Consider the following 9,349-nt stretch of genomic DNA (forward strand, 5'->3'; position numbering starts at 1 on the left):
CGCTCGCAAATGCGAAGCATTCCTTCGCAAATGCGAAGGTTGAGCTTTCGCAAATGCGAAGCATATTTCGCAAATGCGAAGTCCTTCTATCTAGCCTGAGTTCGCAAATGTGAACTATTGTTCGCAATTCCCATAATTGGTCGGGGTTCGCAATTGCGAACCCCAGTTTGCAATTCCCATATCTGCAGCCTGCATTTTTCCATAGTCAAACTTGAGGCCATTTTTCACCTCGCTTTCGAAATACAACTCCTTAGGCGATTTTTTCAAGAACAAGTTTCATCCCAAATCATTTGTAAGTCGATTTTTACTTAATTCTTTCACTCATTAATATCATTTAACATGTTTTCCACTTAGAATCAATGATTTTCATGGGTGAAATTGGGGGTTTTGGGTAGAACCTAGGGTTTTCAAAAATTGGGGATTTGGACCTCAATTTGAGGTCCGATTTCAAAACAAATTACATATTTGAGTTTGTGGGGGAATGGGTAACCGGGTTTTGGTTCGAACTTTGGGTTTTGACCACGTGGGCCCGGGGGCGATTTTGGAATTTTTGGGAAAAACTTGGGAAATTCATTTTTTATGCATTCAAATTGATTCATTTAGTGTTTAGTAAAGTAATTGAGTAATTTGTGGCTAGATTCGAGCGGATTGGAGGTGGAATCTCGGGGTAAAGCTATAGTTAAGGCTTGAGTTGAGTTCAAAGCATCGAGGTAAGTGTTTGGTTTAACCCTAGCTTGATGGATTAGGAGTTGAGTCATAATTGCTACTTGTTTTTGTTGAGTACGACGTATGGGCATGGTGACGAGTATCCATGCGTCGGTGTCAAGCATGACTGTGAGTCTTAATTTGATAATTGTGTACCCTTGTTTGATCCTATGACCGTTGTTATTAAATATTGGTATTAGTTGTGCCAGGAATAAGTTGAATAGGATTGGTTATAGCTGACTCTCCCTTGTCGGGATGTTTGACTTGTTGTTGTAGTTCCCTTGCCAGGAAAGAGTATTAATCTGATTGTTCCCTTGCCGGGAAAGAGTATTAATTTGATTATTCCCTTGCCGGGAAGAGTATTAATTTGACTGTTCCCTTGCCGGGAAAGAGTATTAATTTGATTGTTCCCTTGCCTATCTTGATCAGCCAAGACTTGGTCACCAGATTTCTGTTTAACTAGACCAGCAGGGTCTCCAGCCTTGACATGGGATCAGTTTTCAGTGTTATTTCTGGAGAAGTTTCTCCCTATCACGCAGCGTGAGGCCTTTCGGAGGCAGTTCGAGCATCTCCACCAGGGATCCATGTCAGTCACCCAGTACGAGACCAGATTTATTGAGTTGGCTCGCCATGCTATTGTCATACTCCCCACTGAGAGGGAAGAGTGAGACGGTTTATTGATGGACTCATTCAGCCTATTCGTCTCCAGATGGCTAGAGAGGCGGGGAGTGACATCACTTTTCAGGAGGCGGCCAATGTGGCCCGGAGGATCGAGATGGTATTGCCACAGGGGGTGGTCATAGAGCAGACAAGAGACCCCATCAGTCAGGCCGATTCAGTGGTGCCTCATCTGGAGGCAGAGATTCTTATGATAGGGGTCAGCCTTCTAGGCCTTTCCAGTCAGCCCTCCAGGTTTCAGGGTGCCTCAGGTGATCGTGGTTTCCATGGGCATTATTCTGATCAGCAGCCATTCAGTGCACCGCCAGCTCCTATCAGTGCGCCGCCGCTCCAGAGTTTCCGTCGTGGTCATTCAGGTCGACAGGGCCAGCAGACTCAGCAGCCGAGGGCTTGTTTTACTTGTGGTGACACGAGGCACATTGCTAGGTATTGCCCTCGAGCTTCGAGCAGTTCTCAGCAACAAGGTCCCCGTCCTATGATTCAGGCATGAGATGTTCCACAGGCTGCCCAGCCAGCTAAAGGCAGGGGTAGAGGTACTAGAGGTGGAGGTATAGGTCATAGAGGTGGAGCTCAGACCGCCAGAGGTGGAGGCCAGCCAGCAGCAGGCCGTCCGAGAGAGGTAGATCAGAGTGGTGGGGCCCAGCCCCGATGTTATGCTCTTCAGGCTAGGCCCGAGGCATAGGCTTCAGATGCGATTATTACAGGTACGGTTCTGGTTTGTGATAGAGATGCTTCAGTGTTGTTTGACCCGGGGTCTACGTATTCGTATGTGTCATCCTATTTTGCCCCGTATTTGATCATGCCTAGTGATGCATTGGGTATCCCTGTTTATGTGTCTACACCGGTGGGTGATTCCATTGTGGTCGATCGAGTCCATCGCTCTTGTGTTGTGGTGATTGGGGGTCTGGAGACTCGTGTAGAACTGTTGCTTTTAGATATGGTCGACTTTGATATTATATTGGGGATGGACTGGTTATCACCCTATCACGCTATCTTGGACTGCCATGCCAAGACTGTGACCTTAACTTTACCGGGTATGCCTCGTTTAGAGTGCAGAGGGACTCCAGGTCATTCTACCCGCAGTGTCATATCGTATGTGAAGGCTCGGCGTATGGTCAAGAAGGGGTGTTTGGCTTATTTATCTTATGTTCGGGATTCCAGTGCTGAGGTTCCCTCTATCGATTCTGTACCCGTTGTTCGTGATTTCCCTGATGTTTTTCCTTCAGACCTGCCAGGTATGCCATCCAACAGGGATATTGATTTCTGCATCGATCTAGCCTGGGCACTCAGCCCATTTCTATTCTGCCATATCGTATGGTCCCGCCGGAGTTGAAGGAGTTAGAAGAACAGTTGCAGGATTTGCTTGAGAAGAGTTTCACTAGACCTAGTGTCTCACCTTGGCGTGCGCCGGTATTATTTGTTAAAAAGAAGGATGGGTCAATGTGAATGTGTATTGATTACCGGCAATTGAACAAGGTAACGATCAAGAATAAGTATCCACTGCCGAGGATTGATGATTTGTACGACCAGCTTCAGGGTGCCAGGGTTTTTTCCAAGATTGACTTGCGATCTGGTTACCATCAGTTGAGGATTAGGGCATCCGATGTCCCTAAGACAGCCTTCCGCACTCGGTATGGGCATTATGAGTTCTTGGTTATGTCATTTGGTTTAACAAATGCCCCAGCAGCTTTCATGGACTTGATAAACCGAGTGTTCAGGCCTTATTTGGATTCATTCGTGATAGTGTTCATTGATGATATATTGATATACTCCCGCAGCCAGGAGGAGCACGACCAGCACCTTAGAGTGGCTCTTCAGACTCTGAGGGACAGTCAGTTATATGCCAAGTTCTCCAAATGTGAGTTCTGGCTAATTTCAGTTGCAATTCTGGGTCATGTTGTATCAGTTGAGGGTATTCAAGTGGACCCAAAGAAGATAGAGGCAGTCAAGAACCGGCCTAGACCAGCATCAGCTACAGAGATTCGGAGTTTCTTGGGGTTGGCAGGCTACTACAGATGGTTCGTGGAGGGGTTTTCATCTATTGCAGCCCCAATGACCAAATTTACTTAGAAGGGTGCCCTCAGATGGTCGGATGAGTGTGAGGAGAGCTTTCAGAAGCTAAAGACAGCTCTGACTACGGCACCGGTGTTGGTTTTGCCCACAGGTTCAGGGCCCTATACAGTTTATTGTGATGCTTCCCGTATTGGGCTTGGTGCAGTGTTGATGCAGGATGGCAAGGTCATTGCCTATGCTTCGAGGCAGTTGAAGATTCATGAGAAGAATTATCCAGTGCATGATTTAGAGTTGGCAGCCATAGTTCACGCCTTAAAGATTTGGAGGCATTATTTGTATGGCGTGGTGTGTGAGGTGTTCACTGATCACAAGAGTCTTCAGTAGTTGTTAAAGCAAAAGGAGTTGAATTTGAGGCAGAGGAGGTGGTTGGAGTTGTTGAAGGATTACGATGTCACCATTCTCTATCATCCGGGGAAGGCCAATGTGGTGGCCGATGCTTTGAGTACGAAGTCAGCCAGTATGAGCAGTCTCGCTTATATTCCGGCCAGCTAGAGGCTGCTTGCTTTGGATGTTCAGGCTTTAGCCAATCAGTTCGAGAGTTGATTTTGGAGGAGGCCCATAGTTCCTGGTACTCTATTCATCCGGGCGCCGCGAAGATGTATCAGGATTTGCGGCAGCATTATTGGTGGCGTAGAATGAAGAAGGATATCGTAGCATATGTGGCTCGTTGTTTGAATTGTCAGCAGGTTAAGTACGAGCATCAGAGGCCTGGTGGTGTATTCTAGAGGATTGAGCTTCCCGAGTGGAAGTGGGAGCGGATTACGATGGACTTCATTACTAAACTTCCATTGACCCGAAAGAAGTTCGATGCAGTTTGGGTCATTGTTGATAGGCTAACCAAGTCAGCGTATTTCATTCCTGTGGCAGACTCCTATTCTTTTAAGAGTTTAGCTGAGATTTATATCCGGGAGATTGTTCGCCTTCATGGTGTGCCGGCATCTATCATTTCGGATTGGGGTACGCAGTTTACCTCGCGCTTCTGGAGAGCAATTCAGCGAGAGTTGTGCATACGGGTTGAGTTGAGCACAGCATTTCATCCCCAGACGGACGGTCAGTCCGAGAGGACTATTTAGATTCTAGAGGATATGCTTCAAGCTTGTGTTATTGACTTTGGAGGTTCGTGGGATCAGTTCTTGCCTTTAGTGGAGTTTGCCTACAACAACAGCTACCAGTCAAGCATCCAGATGGCTCCTTATGAGGCTTTATATGGTAGGCGGTATCGGTCTCCGGTTGGATGTTTGAGCCGGGAGAGGCTCGGTTGATAGGGACAGATTTTATTCAGGAGGCCTTGGACAAGGTCAAGATCATTCATGATAGGCTTCGTTCAGCTCAGTCTAGGCAAAAGAGCTATGCAGATCGTAAGGTTCGAGATGTAGCTTTCATGGTTGGTGAGTGGGTATTGCTCCGAGTGTCGCCTATGAAGAGCGTGATGAGGTTTGCGAAGAAGGGCAAGCTTAGCCCTAGGTTCATTGGTCCGTTTGAGATTGTTGATCGAGTGGGAGAGGTGGCTTATAGACTTGCATTGTCGCCTAGCTTATCAGCCGTGCATCCAGTTTTCCATGTATCCATGCTTCGGAGGTATCACGGCGATCCAGCCCACGTGTTATATTTCAGCACTGTCCAGTTGGACAAGGATTTTTCTTATGAGGAGGAGCCGGTAGCTATTCTAGACCGGCAGGTTCGTCAGTTGAGATCCAAGAGTTTTCCTTCTGTTCGTGTTCAGTGGAGAGGTCAGCCTCCTGAGGCATCGACCTGGGAGTCCGAGTTCGATATGCGGAGCCGTTATCCTCATCTTTTTCACGACTCAGGTACTTCTTTCTTTATTCGTTCGAGGACGAACGGTTGTTTTAGAGGTGGAGAATGTGACGACCCAAAGGGTCATCACCTGTTTTCTTACTCATTCCATGCTTCTGAGGCCTTGAAAACCTCATTTAGGGTTGCCTCGATTTGCGTGCGCAGTCTGGGCGCGTAGCCGGAAAGCTTAAATATGAATTCTGTGAGAAAAATGCTAAATTTTGATATTTAATTGATTAAATTTGACTTCGGTCAACATGTTGCGCAAACGGACCCGTACCCGTGATTTGACGGTCCTGGAGGGTCTGTAGGAAAATATGGGACTTAGGCGTATGCCCGGAATCGAATTCCGAGGTCCCAAGCCCGAGAAATGAATTTTTGTGTGAAATTGTTTTCTGGAAATGATTAAGGAAAATGAAAATGAAATTTGATTAAAAGACTGTGGTATCGGGCCCGTATTTTGGTTCCGGCGCCCGGTACAAGTCTTATAAATGGTATAAGAGCTTTCTGTAAAGTTTGGTTGAAAACGGACGTGGTTTGACGTGTTTCGGACTTAAAATGGAAAAATTGATGTTTCATGAAAATTTGGAAGAAATCATGAGTTTTGAGGCTTGATTCGATGTATATGATGTTATTTTGGCGATTTGATCGCGCGAGTAAGTCCGTAGGATGTTTTTGAGGTTGTGTGCATATTTGGTTTGGAGCCCTGAGGGATCGGGTGAGTTTTGGATAGGTATCGGATTGCATTTTTGAATTTTGGAAAATCCGGTATGATCATGCCTGCAGGCTTCGCATTTGCGAAGCCTAATTCGCAAATGCGAAGGCTGGACCGCAAATGCGAAACCAGCCCAGGCCTGCTTGGCTCGCAAATGCGAAGCATTCCTTCGCAAATGCGAAGGTTGAGCTTTCGCAAATGCGAAGTCCTTCTATGTGGACTGAGTTCGCAAATGCGAACCTGCATTTTTCCATACTTAGTCAAATTTGAGGCCATTTTTCACCCCGCTTTCAAAATACAACTCCGTAGGCGATTTTTTCAAGAACAAGTTTCATCCCAAATCATTTGTAAGTCGATTTTTACTTAATTCTTTCACTCATTAACATCATTTAACATGTTTTCCACTTAGAATCAATGATTTTCATGGGTGAAATTGGGGGTTTTGGGTAGAACCTGGGGTTTTCAAGAATTGGGGATTTGGACCTCAATTTGAGGTCCGATTTCAAAACAAATTACATATTTGAGTTTGTAGGGGAATGGGTAACCGGGTTTTGGTTCGAACTTCGAGTTTTGACCACGTGGGCCCGAGGGCGATTTTGGAATTTTTGGGAAAAACTTGGGAAATTCATTTTTTATGCATTCAAATTGATTCATTTAGTGTTTAGTAAAATAATTGTGTAATTTGTGGCTAGATTCGAGCGGATTGGAGGTGGAATCTCGGGCTAAAGCTATAGTTGAGGCTTGAGTTGAGTTCAAAGCATCGAGGTAAGTGTTTGGTTTAACCCTAGCTTGAGGGATTAGGAGTTGAGTCATAATTTCTACTTGTTTGTGTTGAGTACGACGTTTGGGCATGGTGACGAGTATCCATGCATCGGTGTCAAGCATGACCGTGAGTCTTAATTTGATAATTGTGTACCCTTGTTTGATCCTATGAACGTTGTGATTAAATATTTGTATTAGTTGTGCCAGGAAGAAGTTGAATAGGATTGGTTATAGCTGACTCTCCCTTGTCGGGATGTTTGACTTGTTGTTATAGTTCCCTTGCCGGGAAAGAGTATTAATTTGATTGTTCCCTTGCCGGGATTGTATTGTGTATTGTGTTGAAAGTAAAGGGAGCGGTTGGTACGCCTACCACAAGTGATATTGAAATGGGATCGGGTGGTACGCCTACCACAAGTGATATTGAAATGGGATCGGGTGGTACGCCTACCACAAGTGATAATGAATTGGGAGCGGGTGGTACGCCTACCACAAGTGATATTAAAATGGGAGCGGGTGGTACGCCTACCACGAGATATTGAGAAATGGGATTGGGTTGCACGCTTGCAACAAGATGAGTTGAATATGAAAGTTGTCTTATCTTTTCATTATTGTTAGAAGTTAAACTGTAGATGTACGTACCATTATTCCTGATATTTTGTTTCTATCTGTTACCCCTGAAGCATGCTCCCTTCCCCAGCTTAAATTATTATTTTCTTGCTATTTTTTCGTTGTACTTGTATATATATCTGCACAGGTTTATCTGGAGTCTGGTCCTAGCCTCGTCACTACCTCGCCGGGGTTAGGCCAGACACTTACCAGCACATGGGGTCGGTTGTGCTGATACTATACTCTGTGCTATTTTGCACAGATCTAGGTTTCGAGCAGCAGCAGCAGCAGTAGTGTGGGAGCAGGCTTCATTTCAGCGAGACCCGAGGTAGCCTTGCAGGCGTCCGCAGGCCCGGCGTCTCCTTTATCCTTTATTTTTATCTTTTATCTCATTGTAATCGAGACAAACAGCTTATGTTCTCTTTCAGACGATTGTATGTGGTATTCTTAGCAGTTCGTGAGTATAGTGACACCAATCTTGGGTAGAGGATTTTGTTGAACCTTCCGCATTTCTATTCAGTTTTATAAAATGTTAAGACTTCCGCTTATTATTGAATTTCGTTGTTTTTGTATTATTGTCGTAAATTGTTAAATGGATTAGATTATTAATGGACAAGTAATTGAATTTGGCTTGCCTAGCTCTCATTAGTAGGCGCCATCACGACTCCCGAGGGTGGGAAATCCAGGTCGTGACAAATTGGCATCAGAGCTCTAGGTTGCTTAGGTCTCACAACTCACGGACAAGCTTAGTAGAGTCTGAGGGATCGGTACGAAGACGTCTGTATTTATCCCCCAGAGGCTACCGAGTTAGGAAAAGTTTCACACTTGTTCTTTCATTGTGTGCGGTTTGGTTTCTCAATGCTAATTGAACTTCTACTCTGTTCTTTCGCAGATGGCGAGAACACATGTTCCTCATCTTTCGATCAGCAGTACGAGCCCCAGACAGCTCCCACTAGGGGCAGAGGGCGAGGCCGAGGCCGTGCTAGAGGCCGATGTAGGGGCGGAGCTCAGCCCCGAGCAGCAGCACCAGTGGCGGAGCCTCAGGTTGACATTGACGAGGAGGTTCCGACCCCAGCCCCAGCAGTTTCGGTGTGCCCAGCTCAGGTCCCAGAGGGGTTTATTGTTACCCCAGTTCTTCAGGATGCTCTAGTCCGATTGGTGGGACTCATGGAGAGCGTCACCCGAGCAGGTTTGCTTCCTGTAGCACCAGTCGTCTCTCAGGCTGGAGGAGGGGCCCAGACTCCTGCTACTCGTACTCCGAAGTAGGGAGTTCCCCCAATTCAGACTCCAGCAGTTCAGCCAGTGGGAGCAGTTGAGCCGGGTGTGGTAGCCCAGGCCGGTGATGGGGCAGCTATGTCTGTCGATGCTTTATGGAGGTTGGATAGGTTCACCAAGCTCTTCACTACTACTTTTAGCGGTGCATCTACCGAGGATCCTCCGGATTATTTGGACAGTTGCCACGAGGTTCTTCGGAACATGGGTATTATTGAGTCCAATGGAGTGGACTTTGCTGCATTTCGCCTATCTGGATCCGCCAAGACTTGGTGGAGGGATTTCTGTTTAGCTAGACCAGCAGGGTCTCCAGCCTTGACATAGGATCAGTTTTCAGTGTTGTTTCTGGAGAAGTTTCTCCCTATCACACAGCGTGAGGCCTATCGGAGGCAGTTCGAGCGTCTCCATCAGGGATCCATGTCAGTCACCCAGTACGAGACCAGGTTTATTAAGTTGGCTCGCCATGCTATTGTCATACTCCCCACTGAGAGGGAGAGAGTGAGACGGTTTATTGATGGACTCATTCAGCCTATTCATCTCCAGATGGCTAGAGAGGCGGGGAGTGACATCATTTTTCAGGAGGCGGCCAATGTGGCCCGGAGGATCGAGATGGTATTGCCACAGGGGGGTGGTCATAGAGCAGACAAGAGACCCCGTCAGTCAGGCCGATTCAGTGGTGCCTCATCTGGAGGCAGAGATTCTTATGATAGGGGTCAGCCTTCTAGGCCTTTCCAGTCAGCCCTC

Source organism: Nicotiana attenuata, unplaced genomic scaffold (genome assembly GCF_001879085.1).
Source record: "Nicotiana attenuata strain UT unplaced genomic scaffold, NIATTr2, whole genome shotgun sequence".
NCBI classification, from domain to species: domain Eukaryota; kingdom Viridiplantae; phylum Streptophyta; class Magnoliopsida; order Solanales; family Solanaceae; genus Nicotiana; species Nicotiana attenuata.